Here is an 18,568-nt window from a genome sequence, read left to right on the forward strand (position 1 = left end):
TCAGTGCACGTCAGATCAATCATATCCGAATGGTCATCGCATTTCGTAACGAGCACAGAATGATTGGGACACCACGTTTTTCCAGGCAGAGGGAGTGACGTTGATGAACACAGGATAATTGTCTCTCCGCCCTCTCCACGGTGACGCTTCTCTCTGGGAAGAAATATTTGATTCAAAGATGAAACTACGCGGTCCACTACCCCGTTAACTGCGGATATATAGAAAATCGGCTCCTCAAAACGGTAGCGAGCGTAACTACATGTCAAGATGTTGCCCAGGCTCCTTAAACGATGCCCGCCATCATTTTTTTACGTCATCGGTGAAGAGATTTAAAAGAAGGGTACAAGCACCGGTATTGATCAAGACAGGTGTTCACCCGCATTTAAACGGCCAACCCCTTAAAGTCCCGCCAAAGCAAGGGAAGCCGCATTATAAAAACGATTTCCGTCCCCTGTTTTCCGAGATTTAAAGGCATGCTAATCAGTTTCAGGAGATGCTTGGGAGATCAATTTCGGCGATTTTATCTGATTGTGCTGAAGCCCTGGAAGTTTTTCGGTAGTTACACGACAAAAAAAAAGAATTTTCGGACATGACATCTCGCTAAACGCCGCAAGCCTGCATGAACGGCTCCTGCTGGTCTGCGAGACAGCTCAGCCTGCATAAACTACCCCGGCTGGTCGGCAAGACATTTCCTGAACGTTTCCTACTACTGGTAAATCTACTAGAACATAGTTTACTGGCCATTTTTCTAAAATCCTGGAAAATTGTGAATTGGTGTATAGGTATTTGATTGTCTGCGTGGTTGTGGATACGATCGGTAGTACAAAAGAGTTAAACGAAACATGACAGGAATGAGCAAAGGTTAAATTGAAGTTGAAACATTATTAGAAACAGAAAACACGTTTCGCGTTACGCGGAGCTTTTTTTAATTTTGCATCCCCGCTAGCACAAGGCTATAGCTGGGGACGCGAAGCCTGCAACTCAGAAGTACATAGACCTTACGCTTAACGACTCCGTATCATTAGCATGCGTTATGTCAATGTGTCCAAAGGACCTTAATCTAGTTGTTGACATCGAAGGATATGAAAGACGAGAAAAAGCCGTTATGCTACTTAACCCTCGCCCGCACATGGGGGTTGCCACCCCCGCCCCCAGGTCGTTTTTCTCAAGATTCTTACAGATAAGGTTGGGAAGCTAGTCACGTGACATTTTCTTTCAATTGGCACCCCATGCGAACTTTTCCCAACCTCGTGTAGCGCTCGGACGAAAAGGAATAACCTTGGTGCCGGCGCCGTGGGCGCCGTAGACATTTAGGATAGATGGCCTTGCATTTAGGCAATATTTATGTGGCAATAGGGTATGTTGATGTGGCTCCAGATCAAGTAAATTTAACTAATATTTAGGGGAAAACCGTGTAAAAAGCCTACAATAGGTACGACGCCCCATGCTGATGCCTGACACCCTTATTTATAACACAAGTGTGTCCTTGCCTTTATTAAAGCAAAAATGCTGGCGCATGTTTGAATAGCGCTATTCAAATTATCATCGGGATGATTTGGTAGCCAAACACATTTTTTGCCATTTCTTCAACAAATATCTGTCATAAAAATGACACTGATTCACTGCTCAGCTGTCTTTTGGATCTGAGTAGCATCAGTAAACAAGACTAGTTTATTGTTCTCCAAAAGCTGAAGCAGTTCAAAATGACTCATGCTTACCGATTGATGCTTACCGATGATACAAGCATTGTAAAATTCACTAAATGCCCTGGCACCGAGTTTCTCAGACGTCCATACTATTTCGTATGTAAAAAATGGCTCACATTGTAGACGTGGCTTTATTGTGATGCATTGCTGCTGGTTGGGAGTAAGTAAGTACGTACCTTATACCTTGTAGTTCAACAGCCCCTAAAGAAATAAAGAAATCACGTTATACATATGCTGCATTGTGCATTCATACCCCCGCCCCCCGTTCCCACCCCCTCCCTCGTCGTCATAGGATGCACCATGACCAATGCCGCCAAAGGCTATAATCAAATATGAGCACATTCAACACAAAATGTTTACGCATACTCACCAAGGCAGTTGGGGAAGTTCCAGCGTATGTCCGAATTCCTTGGCTATGGCACTCCAGCGAGCAGCATCGGGCTTCGGCATCTCCATGGGCACCAGTTCCTCCCAAGGCGCTTCGCATACCTCCGGGATAATCTTGCTTATCGTACTTCTTACCCACACGGAAGTAGCGAGCAACCTCTTTTTGATTCATTCCTGTTACCAAGTACCTAAAATTGTGATAACATCAAAAGAGGAGTTCAACTTCAAGTATAAGTACCTAACATCTTCATAAACGTACCTATCTGACTCAACTGACAACTTTAACACACTGTTCAATAAAATAAGATGCATGCCCTTCAGGTCCGTCAAGCTGATAAGCCCTCGAGTGGCTTGAAGCTAAAATGATCCCGCATATTGTGAACGTTTCCAAACATGAATGCACTATGCACATCAACCCCTGATAATGGTCTTACCGTATACAACTAGTCATTGCAAGGCGTTCAGCAGGTGGTATTGCTGCCCTGTATTTCGCATCTTGATAATCTAGTCTGTCCTTCATATGAGCTAAGAGGTCATCGAATCTCTCCGGGCTCATTCGATACGCAGAACGGAACTCATCCAATCTACCTACTTCTTTCATTTTCCCATAAGGTGGAAAACTCGCCATGCTCGTTGCGGTCTTAAATGGATTTCCTACTCCAGAGCGTTGTCCATTGCTTCAAAAGGGCTGCAACAGATTTAAGGGATTTCTGCTGGCTGCTGCACTGCCAGCCGCGGACTGTTGTCGGCAGCTACCGCCACCGACTCTGACTCGACTGGCTCCCTGCTGTACACCGCCGAGCGCCGTCCGGTGTGTTCCTGTTTGAAGTTACCGGCCGGCCGAAGAGCGACCTCATGGCGGAGCAGGAGCCGCTGCCGGCTGAAGAAGCGGCTACTTTGCAGACTTTCACGGTCTCTTCCAGTGGCGCAGCCAGGGGGGGGTCAGAGGGTCAGCTGACCCCCCCGAAATTTCTGTCAGGGGCCCGCTCGAGAGAAGGAGAGAGAGAGAGAGAGAGAGAGAGAGAGAGAGAGAGAGAGAGAGAGAGAGAGAGAGAGGGAGGGAGGAGAGAGAGAGACCCTAATCTAATCGGACGAGCCCGCTTCGAGAAATGCCTACTGGGACACCACGGGTGAGGGGTCGGCCTGGGCCCCAGGTGGACGGGGCCCGGGCCCCCGGGAGAACGGGCCCGGGCCCCTGGGAGAACGGGCCCGGGCCTCCTTGGTGGATAGGGCCCGGGCCCCCGTGGATGGGTCCGGGCCCCCGGGAGAACGGGCCCCGGGTGGACGGGGCCCGGACCCCCGGTTGGATGGGGCCCGGGCCCCCGGGAGATTGGAGAACGGACCCGGGCCTCCCGGAGAACGGGCCCGGGCCCCTGGGAGAATGGGCCCGAGCCCCCTGGGTGGATGGGGCCCGGGACCCCGTGGATGGGTCCGGGCCCCCGGGTGGATGTGGCCCGGGCCCCCGGGAGAACGGGCCCCGGGCCCCAGGTGGACGCCGGACCCCGGGTGAATGGGGCCCGGCCCCCGGGTGAATGGGGCCCGGCCCCCGGATGAATGGGGCCCGGGCCCCCTAGTGGACGGGGCCCGGCCCCCCTGGTGGACGGGGCCCGGAGCCCCAGGTGGACGTGGCTCGGGCCCCCGTGTGGATAGGGCCCGGGCCCCTGTTTGAATGGGGCCCGCTAGGGTGACTCGCTTGCTCCCCAAAGCGAATAAGGGGTATTTTCGATCGGTGGGCGTTTGGCTGGTCTTGTGTCCGTGGGTTATGTATCCAATTCGGTTGATTGCTTTTTGACGGCTAAGCATTTTGGTTTGGGAAAAAATATCCATTGCATCGAGGTGCTCGTGTCTGATAAGCATGCGTTCTACTATAGAACATGTCATGTGTAGTTTATAACAAAGGTTGACGTAGGTTATTGAAAAATGATAGCGATCGATGAATTACTTTGTAGAGGTTTGCAACATTTATATTTTTAAGAATACTGTTGCTCGCTCGATTCGGACAGCCTACCTATGCTTACTAACGACTCCCCTCGCCCGTCCGTTAGGGGTGCTGTGATCATCCTACGATAACGATACGACCCGAAGCGATGAGTAATGATGCGTGTTTTTGTTGTGTCTTATCCGCGATCACTTCTCTTGTTTTTTTTTTTCGTTACACCTTGACTCGGGATCGATGTAGACAGTGCTGTTTGTTTCGTGACATTCGTATTTTTTCCTGCGCTTTTTCTTTTTTCGGATGCAGGGGGGAAGAAGAAAAAGTGGTCACGCCACCACACCCGCGTGTGACCAGTGTGGTGTGATATTAGTCCTCTCCTGTCCGTCGGCCGTAACCGGAGCTCCTTCCCCACTCCAGTGTGGCTGCTGTGAAGTTGGTGTGAAGTGACGCCCGGCCTGTCATCTGTTGGCCTCTATCTGTATAGTCGACTACAGAATGATGTTCCACTTTTCACAGGCAATTATTTGCCTGGAGTGGTAGGCTGTGCCGCATCACACGGGCTGAGTTCACAAATTATAGCTTTGTCCCAATGCTCACAATCGACACGCTTAATTGCGTGATAAACGGCACAACTTAGCACTCCCGTCAACTGATAGCTTCTGAGGAGTGGAACATCATTCTGTAGTCTACTATACTTGGTGACGCTCGTCCCGCCATCTGTTGGCGGCGATCATAACTCGAGGTTGCGCCGTCTAGCGGCTTACGTGTGATTCGCGAAACTTCTCTCTCTTGGCCCGCGACTGCCGCCGCCGTCGGTCGACACACGGACCGGCTCCCGCCGTTTTATAATAAATCCGCCGTCGCTATTAATGAACCTCTCTCACTCTATGGGGATAACTGGCGGCCAACAGATGACAGGCCGGGCGTTTTTTTTTTTGTTTTTTTTTGTTGTTGGGTTAGGCCCTTTCGGTCGACAAGACCATTGCAGAGCCGGAAGGATAATAGGAATTAGGGGGAGACATTGGTCTGGGCAGGCACCCTAGTGAGTCGCCGGGGCTGAGCCCGTCCAGAGGACAGGCCACCCAGCCCCAAGGCACTCACTGCACCCGGCTACGGGGTGCGCTCCCTCAGGAGCAGCGGTGCCGCTCCAAGGGAGCAGCCCGCATGAGATAAAGTTGCCTGTCCAGCCCGGAGGAGGGTTGTGGCGTGGAGGAGAAGGATTTCAGTATCCTGAGGATAGAAGCACGGATAGGTGTGGCCGGGCGTCACTTCACACCAACTTCACAGCAGCCACACTGGAGTGGGGAAGGAGCTCCGGTTACGGCCGACGGACAGGAGAGGACTAATATCACACCACACTGGTCACACGCGGGTGTGGTGGCGCTGCACTTGCGGAAGGGCGAGAGGGTACTTCCAACGGGCTTGTGCAAAGCACCCTTCTAACCGGTCGCTAGCGGTGTACCAAATTTGAACGCAATCGCCCCAGCCGTTCCTGAGATCTGGAAGCGGCGTTCTGCACGTGCGCACGTGCAAACGGGGTCCAAACTGACTTTTACACGGCACCCTACTAACTGGTCCCCAACCGTGTACCAAATTTGAGCCCAATCGGCCCAGCCGTTCTCGAGATCTGGAAGCGCCCCCTGCACGTGCGCACGTGCAGTAGCACCTTAACCGCAACACATGGGCATGCATTGCCTGGTGGGTGCCTACCTGTATGCCAAGTTTCAGCCAAATCGCCCCAGTAATTACCGAGGTATTGAAATGGGAACAAATTTGGCACCTCTTCTTTTTGTATTTTGCACGTGCAGTGGGGGTCACTCACATAGATCAAGAGTACCTATCCGACCTTTGATAGAAGGGATGCAGCTACCCTACAAAAATTACCGCAAGACGATCGCCCAAGCGGCTGCTGTGATATAAGCCTCTCAAAATCACTGCTTTTGCAAAACAGCTGGAACATCCTTGACTTTTCACGTGGCACGTGCCACGACGGTCACAGATGTATCAAAAGTAGTCAATTGCGGGGTAGAAGGGATGGGGCTTGACCTAGCAGTATCACTTTTCGGAAAAAAGGCACCATTGTACTCAGAAAAGAATACCGCACCACATGAGCCATGAGCCCATATACTTTTCCAAAATTCGTTTTTTTTAACAACTCTGGGGTGGTGTTCAGACACCCTCCCCCGGCCCGGCGCGGAAGTCGCGGAGCACCGGCCCGGCGCGGGATAACATGCTATTCGTGATCAGCATCCCGAAAACCCCTAAAGCAGCCACACTTTACGACGTTCTAACAGGTCCCAATTTTCCCGACTTTTGGGTCATTGACCTGACCTGGAAGGTCAACCAATGACCTAGGACCTTAAAGTTGGGGATCATCGGCTTCCTCTCGTCACGGGCAACATGCTCGTTTTTTCCGCGAAGCTCTAGCTCGATCAGGGGCCAAACGGCAAGGATGGTCCAACGGACCCCCCTCCCCGCCCCCTTTACGTTCGTGGCTGGAAAAACACCAATACGGGCGAGGGTTAAGATACAAAATTATTGCTTGCAAATGACGTAAGAAAAGCGAAGGCTCCGAAAAATAAACCAAAGTAATTGTTAAATATTTCAAAAACCGGTTTATATTTGTCAATGAAATTCGGTAGATGTGTTACAGGCAAAGTGAAAACTTTGGCATTTTGCAAAATGCCTGACCGCCCAATCATTTTGCACAATACCTAGGCAGTTTGCAAACTGCCTGACCCACCAGGCGTTTGCAAACTGCCTGAAATTATTTTCCCAGGCATTTTGCAAAATGCCTCATTTTGCAAAATGCCTGACATCAAACTCACACCAGCGACGATGTATATGTAAGCATCATTTGTAACTGCCGCTTACAAAAGTTAATGGTTGTTAACCCTCACCCGCACATGGGGGGGTGGGGGTGGTTGCCACCCCCCCCCCCCCCCCCCGGTAGTCTTTCTGCTCTGCACTCAACATCTTTAAAGCTAGACGGCTGATTTTTCGTATAGCTGCTCCTCTATCCTTCCTTGATGTCCACTGTGGTTTTTGGTTTCGGAGATATGACCTTGTTTTTCAGGTCATGTCATGACCCAAATGGCCAATTCTCAACATCTTGCGTTGGCTATGGGCCTTGTGAGCTTTTGACACCTTGATTTCGGCCTTTTTTGCCAGTCTTACCTCCCACCTATCATGGAACATGTTGTTCGACGATGTACAGATGTCAAGGTCAAGGTCAAGGTCAACCTAGGTCGTCTAAGATAAGTGCGTTTTAGGCAAGCGGAAATTACTTTTTGTGAAGTTTTTTTACTACATTTTTGGTAAAAGCTTCTCAGATCATGATTTCATGCAATATGGACACATAAACAATGGGTGCACACATCAGTATACACACAGACACACACAGACATACAAACACATTAGATTAGATTAGATTAGGGATAGTGGGCTGATTTAGGCAGGCTATTCGGTGCCCACATCGTAAGTACTTGGAGGCTTATGATCAGGAATCAGACATATAATTGACCTTGACCTAACTTGACCTGAAATGACCTCAGCAGCTAAAACCTGGTCGGGTAGAGTGACAAAGAGGTTCTAGCTGGCTTGGCACCAGAAAACGGCATCGTCATCGGTATATGATAAGCAGCGCACTTGATATCCAACGGTGACCCAAAACAGCACATTTTTTAGTTTGACCTGACCTGGAAGGTCAATGACTGACCTGAGAAGGTAAAACTGGGTATCATTGGATTCGTCTCTTCCTAAAGAATCTTTTTGGTCTTACCGCTAAGCTCTATCTCCAACAGGAACGAAATGGCGCGGGGGTGGCAACCCCCCCCCCCCCCATGTGCGTTCTAGGATGGGAAAATGGCATGTGCGGGCGAGGGTTAATGCGCGCCAAGTGAGAGGACACTGAGCCCCAGCGGCCGTCGGGTGCCGAGCACCGGGCGTGGTTTCGTTGGTAAACATGCGCTCGGTACAATGATTGCACTGTTTTTAAGAGCCCTTGGTGTCTTTTTGAAAATAGTATGGTGGATATTGATCAGAAAAGAATATTGTTTCAATTTACAAAAATTTGATTGTTACACGTTTACATTATCAATCGTCTCTGCCGGAACAGTAGCCCACCTGGGCAGAATACTGGACATCGCAGCTTTTATACACACGGCTACAACACCGTATATACGAAAGGTACGGAGACGGTGGCTCGACGGAATTGACGCAAGACGTAGCTATACAGAGTGTCACGAAATTGATGCGCGGTTGGCACGGTCTGTCATGTTGTCCCTCCCATGTCCCTCCAGAGTGCTGAATGGGTGTCATTTTAACGGGTCCGGCACCAGGGCATCTGGACCAGGGCACTCGGTATCTAAATCGGCCAGCCCCTGGTTTCTGAAGACCTTACCCTAAAGCTGAAGCCGCTTAACCTCAGGCTGCAACCCTGACTTATCGTCATCCAAAAGTGATTCAGCTGGATTTCGCCAACCCACCAAATCTGGACCATTCAGGACTAGAGATTCAGATTTTTCAGTGATGAGGCGATATTAGAGCTCTTCTAAGTCACTAACCGTCCCGAAAACCGGGTTACGGACAAAAGTACGTATCGCTAAAGTACGTAAGCAAAAGTACGTAGGATTAAAGTACGTATCGCAAAAGTACGTACAGTATAAAGTACGTATGTACAGTATAAAGTACGTATGGACAAAAGTACGTCAGGGACAAACGTACGTATCGCAGAAGTACGTACTATATAAACTACGTATGGACAAAAGTACGTCAGGGACAAAAGTACGTATCGCAGAAGTACGTAGGGTATAAAGTACGTATGGACAAAAGTACGTCACGGACAAAAGTACGTATAGCTAATGTACGTTGGGTAAAAGGTACGTATGGACAAAAGTACGTCACGGACAAAAGTACGTCACGGACAATAGTACGTATCGCAGAAGTACGTAGGTTATAAAGTACGTATGGACAAAAAAGTACGTCACGTACAAATGCCTACGTATAGCAAATGTACGTAGAGTATTAAGTAGGGTAGCCTTGGGCAAGACGCCCCAGATAATTTATTTTGCTACATAGGTACCTACTTTTGTCTCACACCACCTGGAAGGCCAAATTTGTGGTCAATGTGTTCTTTGGACATTTTACTTTAAATTCCATCCCTCAAATTCATTCACTTATGATCGGACTCCCAGCTAGGAAGTGCTTTGTGAAGCAACTGCAAATGGGGCATTTTGCCCCAACCCCAGGGCAAAACGCCCCACGGCCTGAGGCAAGAAGCCCCATACACTAGATTAACCCTCGCGGGCCCGGGGGGCGTTTTTCGCCCCCCCCCCCCTGGCGAATATTTGCGATAGCTCCCGACGTTTATAGGGAGAGGAAAGCGAAACTTTCAGTACCGTTTCTCCCATCAATTTGACATCTTCTGAAGTAAAAAATTTGGACCTAGCCCCATTGATGACGTCACAAAGTCGATTTTTCTAGAACCCTGCACGACAAACTTCGGTGTCACAGATGCGAACTTCAAATAGCTGCTAAAAATAGAGTTTTAGAGATAAAGACAAATTACGAGCACGGTTGTGTAGCGTTTGACCTAGAGAAAAATACAAAAATAGTTTTAGTGACCTGAGGTCAGAGGTCAGGTCAACTACCCCGAGCTGTGGTTTTAGTTTTTCGCAAATAACTTCGACAAAAATGGTCCTAGAGTTACGGCAGTGGTACAGCCCTCTGCAAACTGCGTGGTAGGTATTCTTTTTTCGACATAAACGATAATAACGCGAATACTTTGCTATCGGTCATTCGGAAATCGTAACAGAAAGACGCGCGAGACTCCGCACCTTAGAATGGCATAAGCACCGTATTCATTTTCCATCTAGTTCGGCAACAAAACCCAAAAGTTTATATTTGCCCCCAAAACAAACTTTTGCATTTTGTTGCCACTCAAGGCGTATATTTTGTTTAGTGATAGACCTAATCGAAGGATTGGAGCATGGCGCATCTATTTGCAGTGACTTCCGACCGATCTATAGCATAGCATTTGAGTTATTCTCGGTTTTGTCGAAAAAAGAATACCTACCACGCAGTCTGCTGAGGGCTGTACCATCGCATTTGCCTTGTCAAGCCGCGTCGAATGATGTATATGTTACAGGCCGTATGAAAACTCAGTCCGTTTGCAAACGGCCTGGCCCGATTCAGGCCGTTTGCAAACGGCCTGGACAGCCCAGTCAGTATGCAAACGGACTGAAAAGTCAGGCCGTTTGAATACGGGCTGAAATTCCAGGCTGTATGCAAACCGCCTGAAATTTCAGGCCGTTTGCAAACCGTCTAGGCCGTATGACAACTTTCCAGACACCAGACCGTTTGCAAACGGTCTAGGCATTTTGAAAACAATCTGGTCTGCATAAAGTTACAGCTGGACAATGTTAAGTTTGTTGAAGCACGACCGTTTCATGACATTACATGGCACCATAAAATCCTGAGGTGCATTCGGCATCCGGAAAAATATTGTCACTTGGATATTCTCCGTCGGAAAATTATTATTGAGCGCCTATCTTCAGCATGTCTCGTTATCGCGATACCGTTCGTGATCCCCGATGATTCTCGCTATAGTTCGTTTTTTTTCATAAGGACGCTGGCTCCAAGTATGTTTTTCGAACAAGCACGTGTTTTAGCGAGCAAAACGAGCAAAAACTGAACCTGAGAAAATCGAACGTCGACTAATTTTAACATGTGATTTCTTCCCGATAATTTCCATATGGGCGTTTTGGAAGCAGATATGAGAACAGCGGTGACGTCATGCTGTCGAACATGTATTGTAATGTAACGTATAACTATCATGGACGGAACCGCTTACTCGATTATGCTCGGCAACAGTGAAAAACTAAGTTTCACCCAAATTCGTTGACATTTGTCCCACTGCACGGGCATTTGGGTGCCTGCTGCCAACAGTGACGCCATCATTGTATGTTCATTTTTAAGAAACAATTTCCAGCTACCTACCGTGCAAAATTTGAAATCGATTATTTTTTCGGTAAGAAATTCTTGGCCAGACACTGAAGCTGCCAAAACTCACGTGAGAGCTTCGATATTGAACTTTGAGCCAGCGTCCTTTTGAAAATAAACGAACTATAGTTCCGGAAAATTATCCCTGATTTTCCCGATGACGAATGCAGGCCTGGTCAGGAAGAGATTAGCAGAACTGAGATCCGGCCCGTATAGCGCCCGGTCGACCTGGGCTTCCCCCGACTTCAAAGTTTCGCCTTCCACCGCAATGGTCAAGTATTGCGGCGTAGGTACGCCACCGGCCAGCCGCCGGCGGTCGACCGGGCGCGGTGAGGACTCTAATGTGAACCAGTGGCGCGGGAACTTCTTCCAGACTGGGGGGGGGGGGCTGAACCATAATAGAGATCAACCTAGGGTACCCCCAAATCTAGTTTTCTCACCGGTTTTAGGCCACTTATTTTTCAGACCTTGACCTTTTCAACAAAAAAAACGAAAATATTTGCAAAAAAAGTCAGGTATTCCGTCTCAGCTGAGTGAAGAAACTACCGTTTTGGCAGCCTGGAATAAAGGTTTTAATCTGCCAAATGAGTTGCCGAGCCAGTGGAAGAGGTGGATTTTTCACTTACATGCTTTCTTCCCTTGTGACCCACAACCCCTAATTTGGGGAGGACAAGCTGCCCCCAACGGTTCCTGACCTCATGAAAAGTTGTGGGGCACCGCCCCCACGGCCCCAGAGCTGTGGGAGCAAGCTTCCCCCACTGCCCCCTCCCCCGGTTCCCGCGCCTATGTATGAATCTATGAAATTATGTTGGTAGATTTCCGATTTCGATTCCTCCAGCTGGGGGGGGGGGGCTCAAATACATTAAGAGCCCCCCTCCAGCCGAAAAGTTGGAGGGGCTCAGCCCCGCTAGCCCCCTCCCCCCCCCCCGGTTCCCGCGCCACTGATGTGAACTCTGATGTCCATTGCGCGCTCCGGCGTTTTATGCCGCAAAATAATCGGTGAGTCTTGTAGTGATACGTTTCACCAGACCTCACCGCACCAGCTGTGGCTTCACCAGGCTCCATTAACTGGATGGCCGTACACAGGCGGACCGTGAACTTGTATAATTAGTAATATTGTCGAAAAACGGCCGGGCCCAGCATCAACACAGTAAGAAAATGTTCGACGTATGTAGACGAGTCATTCGGCATGGAATGCGCAAGCATTCACATGGATGCAACCTGATCATCGACCAACCTGGATCCATTAAGTTCAATCTTCAGAGGCTGTTGTACTTCGCCAGACCGTTTGAAAACTGACTAGGCCGTTTTCAAACTGTCTAGGCCGTTTCAAACTGCCTAGGCCGTTTTCATACGGCCTGATATTTCAGGCGGTTTGCAAACGGCCGGCTTTTTTCAGGCCGTTTTCAAACGGCCTGACTGGGCCAGGCCGTTTGCAAACGGACTGGGTTTTCATACGGTCTGTAACATATATTTTGTTTGGAAAAGGACAAGTACAAAAGCCTACGTATACACACGTAGGCTTTTGTCACAGATGTCAACAGATCAACAGATGTATTGTATTGTATTGTATTGTATTGTATTACCTTCATGGACAATCCACGCGGGGCGTGGCGTCAACAGATGATGGTCACATGTTGACCTCATGTGACCTCGAATGACCTTTGGTTGACCTTGACACACCAAAAGTCGTTTATGATGGATTCCTACCCGCTGATCACGAATCTGGCATCTGTTTTCCTCTAAGCCTTTATTTAGAGCCTCCGGATGGCAAAATTGTCTTATTTATTATTACTAACTTGAATCAGTGAAATAGCCTCTAGCAAGGACTCTCTTCTGTGACCTTGACCTTTGAGCAGCCTTGTATCGTAAGATGAACCACAAATAGGGACCTGATAAGCCTCAAAACATTTCAAAACATCTTGGAAGTTGACACGCAAGATGTAGGTACGAAAAAGTGCAAAGTTTGAGGTAAATTTTGAGCATGTGAGGTAAATTTTGAGCATAACCTTGACCTTGACCTTTGATGTTGAGCACATTTTCGGAATTCTCAGATGATTCTCTTCTTTCGTTTGACACCCAATTTCGCCGGTTTTATGCATCCTGCCGTCCTCTAGAACGCTCACTTTGAGATCACTACACATGTGCCGGTTTTTGCCTTTGACCTTGACCTCTGACCTTGAAAATTGACCTGAGGTCAAAAATTTTGGGTGCTTTAGAACTGTCTCGTAAGGACCTTTCGTTTGGTATCTCTTTTGTTTGCGTAGCTCCCTTATTTACGGAGTTAGACAGGGGGGGGCGAAAAACGCCCCTCCCCGGGCTCCGGTGGTTGGAATTACCTCCCGGGCCCGGCCGGGTTAACAGAAGAGAGGATCTTTCCCCACAACCCTGTCAGTTCCGAGAAACATCGGTGAGGCGTTTTACCTCGGCGGGGCGACTTGCCCCGGTCTACCCTACGTGTGGACAAAAGTACGTCACGGACAAAAGTACGTATAGCAAATGTACGTAGGGTATTAACCCGCGCCCCGGTGGGGTCTGTTTATAACGCGACCTGGTGGGGGGGGGGGCTATTTTTTGCCCCCCCCCCCTCGTATCTCCGAAACTACTGGACGGATCCGCAAAATTCAAACGGCGTTCGAAAGGCCTGTCAAATTTGTCGAAGGAAACCAAATTTCATTGACCTCGGGGTCACCGATGACGTCACAGGTCAGGTCAAAGATGACATGTTTCACCGTTCACGGGTCTTCTAGGGAATGCGCTATAAACACCGAGGAAAACGCATTTTGTCGAGAATCAGCGACAGGGCGTCAGTTGCCTAGTAGATATGTTGCTATAAGAGGTCACTGACAATACCAGATCAGGTCACAGGTCAGGTCACCAAGGGTCACAGGTCAGGTCAAATGAGCCCAACTTTACTAAGGTCGTGTGATGCATGTTTTATGGCCAATTTCTCATTCCCAACTCAATGATGTTGGTTATAAGACTATCAGGTACGGCTTAAGTCACTTTCTGGTAAAGTTCAGGTCAAGGTCAGGTCAAGGTCAGGCCAAAAAAGGTCAAATTTTTAAGTTGATAGTTTTGCCTAAAAATGGGTGTTGATTCGATGCAGCTCGTCACGGGGAGTCTAATGGTGGTATTTGTTTTGCGCTACGGGGTCTAGAATTGCTAAAAATTGAGTTTGAAAATTTGACGTCATCAATTTTGAACAGTTTTTTCGCTATAACTTCGCCAAAAAAAGAGGTATCAATCTCAAATTTGGTATGTGGATGGAAGGCAGTAAGGACTATCACATATATTCCGGTTTTTGCGAAATTCAAAAAAAAAACTTTTTGGATTTTTCGATTATTATATCAAAAAAAATATTTTTTTGATTTTTCGGGGTCAAAATCCAAAAATTTCAAAAATCCGAGATAGCAGTTTTGTAGCCCTGTTGATTCTACAGCTTTTATGTCTTTATCATTTTTCTGTATTTGCAAAGCTATAGGCCTGACAGCTCTTCCCGCGAAACCCTTTTTTGGGTCGAAAACGGCAGAACATGACGTCACTCTGACGTCATTTCTGGCCAACCTATCATAGCCTTTGGAAAAATTTTTGGTCACAATGTGCAAAATTGATGTCCGGGAGGGTACTGAAAGTTTGGTGACGATCAGTGCAGCGGTTCTGGAGATATATCGAAAAGTCTGAAGCGGGGGGCAAAAAATAGCCCCCCCCCCCACCAGGTCGCGGGTTAAGTACGTACCCCACCTTTGGGTTAAGTTGATCAATCAGTAATACCTTTCTTATTCTTTATCTAATGAGTATTTGTTACAAGGCATAACAAAATTTTTCGATGATTAAATGGGCGAAACGGACGAAGCTATATTATTTGGTATATGAATTTATCATTAGTTCCCTGTAGTATGGCAACAGAGCAGCAATAAAGAAAAAGTGGCTCAACTTACACTACTATACCCTACTTCTAGCTTACGTACTTTATACACTACGTACTTTGGCATACGAACCGTACGTACTTTTGGCATACGTACTTTTTACACTACGTACTTTTGCATACGAACTTTTGCGTACGAACATTTGCGAACGTACTTTTGGCATACGTACTTTATACACGACGTACTTTTGTATACGTACTTTTGCGTACGTACTTTTGGCATACGTACTTTATACACTACGTACTTTTGCATACGAACTTTTGCGTACGAACATTTGCGTACGTACTTTTGTCATACGTACATTTTACACTCCGTACTTTTGCATACGTATTTTTGCGTACGAACATTTGCGTACGTACTTTTGGCATACGTACTTTATGCACTACGTACTTTTTTATACGTACTTTTGCGTACGAACATTTGCGTACGTACTTTTGACATACGTACTTTATGCACTACGTACTTTTGCATACGTACTTTTGCGTACGAACATTTGCGTAGGGGAGAGTGGGGTAATTTGGCCGTTTTTTTTTTTTAGAAAACGATGTAACTAAAAATCGACAACACATTTCTGCATTTTCTCAACGCTGACAGGTGTGGCATACATTTTACTTTCGCTGACAGTAAACTTGAAATGATAGAGTAACTACTTATATTGAAATTGTGACGTATTACAAAGGTCTGCAAGGCGGCCAAATTGCCCCACTAGCAGGGTTATTTGGCCGGGGGTGTGGGGCAATTTGGCCGGTGTTAGTTTGAGGCCATGATTTTTGTTATAGGCGAGTCAGCTTCATATTCAGCAATGACGCGTGTCCTACGACGCATTTGAAGCATTTTGGAGGTTGACTCAGCCGTCACAGGGGTCGAAAATAGTCGAAATAGCGGCTCTAGATGCGATGACAGTTTTTTACGAATAGCTTTTGAAGTAATCAAGCTAGGCCAAAACTAAAAGTACCATCGTAATTCTCTCGTCATTCCGCATCGAAACATGTATGTGTTGACCTCGAGAGGTCAAGGTCAAAGGTTTGCTTCAGGTCACGTTACCTCAGGTCGCTTGACCTCAAGGTTGCGTGAGTTCAAGGTCATCATGTATATCATTCGATGCGCCTTGACGAGCTGAACACAGTGAGACCATTTGCGCGGCTGTATCTTTTTTCTGTAAGTATTTATTAGCAAAAAAGCGTTAGGTAAACTTTGATGACGTCACATGCCCTTACAGCTGTCCAATAGGAAATATGGCATCAAGGTAGTCAAAGTTGGTCATGAATTATGTCCTTTATGGTATAATTGACCATGATAACTCGGCCGTCCCAGCATAGTGACTCTGAGCGCACCGGCCAAGTTGCCCCGCTAGTCCCGGCCAAATAACCCCACATTGCCATTCTCAAAATGTTTGTCTATAAAGTCGTCATGGCTGTACAGAACTAGATGAAATTGCTCTTGGAACCGCTGAACACGCTCAAGAATGGCGCTATAATGTTGGAATTCGTTTACAGCCCAAATACTACATGTTATACAAATTTTTAAACGGAAGTGGAAGTTACCATTTTCTAACGAAATTCACGTTTTATTAATTTTGAATAAAACTAAGAGGGGGAAAGTTTTGACATTTGTTCTCGAGTTAGTTCTGCCGATGACAAATGAATTGAGACTAAAGTTATTTCATTCACTTTTATCAGCTTTCGTACAGGTGGGGGCGGCCAATTTACACCACCGGCCAAATTACCCCACTCTCCCCTACGTACTTTTGGCATACGAACTTTATCGCCTACGTATATTTGCGTACGAACATTTGCATACGTACTTTTGTCCTACGTACTTAAGCGATACGTACTTTAGTCCTAAAATCCCGAAAACCAGTTCTGGGCTGCCAACAGCAGCTCAGAGGCGCTGCACCGTCGAGACGGTGAAGCATCCACTGGGGATTCTCGTTTGGACCATGATGGGCTACAGAGGCCTCTGAGCTTCACCATGTGCCGCAGGGACAGACGACGTGGCCGCTGAAACTTGCCAGCGAGGTGCTGGAGACACTGACGCAACTACGATGCAATCAATTTCAGGATACAACTTACAAGTACAACATCCCGTAACAATTCGTGATACCCTGTACTCGTGACCGTGGAATGTGTTTGGGCTCAGGCACAGTGGAATGTATATGGTCAACCTCCTGTAGTCAACAAAAACGGTGGAATATATAATGGAAACTCAGGCATTTTGTAAAAGGCCTACTATGGACGTCAAACCCCTTGAGACCCCACTTTTTTGCGATTATTTTTAAATATGTCAACTCTCGTTGACGATATTCTGGCAATGTATGTTTCAGAACCTGCCGAAACTTTTATTACTAAGGTATTTTGACGCCAAACGATTATGAAAGGTACTTCTCATTCACTCGTAATGTTAAATTTCACGGAACCAATCTGCTGTTTGGGTAGAGGCTACGCGCTCATGGGGCGGAGCCACTTAATGACGTCAGCGCTAAGCTCCGCCCTACCCCTCCGGCGTTCCTTGCCCGGCGACCGGTCACTCGCGTCTCGCGCTCCATTCAGGCTTGATGGTGGGCGGTAGCTGGTAGCGGTAGCGGGCGCTGGTAGATGACATTAAGAGCAGATGGCACTGGTGGCGGGGCTCGAGTGTGGCCGAACGCAAGCCTCTGCCCGGGCCTAAATTGACCTTAGCATTACGAGTGAATGAGAAATACCTTTCATAATCGTTTGGCGTCAAAATACCTTAGTTATAAAAGTTTCGGCAGGTTCTGAAACACACATTGCCAGAATATCGTCAACGAGAGTTAACGCATTTAAAAATTATCGCAAAAAAAGTGAGGTCTCAAGGGGTTTGACGTCCATAGTAGGCAGTTTGCAAAATGCCTGGAGGATCAGGTAGTTCGCAAGCTGCCTAGGCAATTTGCAAAAAGACTGATAGGTCAGGCATTTACCTGTAACATATAGATTTACTGGCTTTTATTATGCTTCTTATTGAGGTATTTGGTGCGATGTACTTTACTTATCCCGCGCACCGACGGGGGTCTGCGCCAACTTCGCACCGACGGGGGGGGGGCGGATGACCGCCCCCCCCCCCTGAGATCTCGAGAACGAAGCAAGATAGCGACAAGCGGCAATTTATTTGTCTGCAATTTTGCTGTAGATTTTTTAACGTGTGGGTATTATTTTCATTGTACTCAGTTTTGTATTTTATGTTACGCTTTTTTGTGATTTACTGATTTTAGGCCTAAGACTTCGCCTTGAAGTGGATATTGCTCTGTTGGCAATCATGCAAATAAATAAATAAATAAATAAATAAATAAATAAATAAATAAAGATATAGACTATTTTCCATCAATTTTGAACATTGTGTGCGAGTGTGAACCTCCTACCTTTCAAGGTCAAGTCACCAGGTCACTTCGAATGACCCGACCTCAAGTCACTTCTTTGCAACTTCGTCACCGTGTCAGAGATACAGTAGATGACGGAGTCCTTTGAAAGTTGCAGGATGTAATTAAGTCATCCGGGTAGCTACAATTACTTTATTTCGGAATTTTGATATTGATGACTTAAGGTCAGGTTAATTTGTTCACCTCTCCATTATAAGTTAATGGGGGAAAATCA

The sequence above is a fragment of the Amphibalanus amphitrite genome, unplaced genomic scaffold (assembly GCF_019059575.1).
Source record: "Amphibalanus amphitrite isolate SeventyFive unplaced genomic scaffold, NRLGWU_Aamphi_draft 000054F_arrow, whole genome shotgun sequence".
NCBI lineage: Eukaryota > Metazoa > Arthropoda > Thecostraca > Balanomorpha > Balanidae > Amphibalanus > Amphibalanus amphitrite.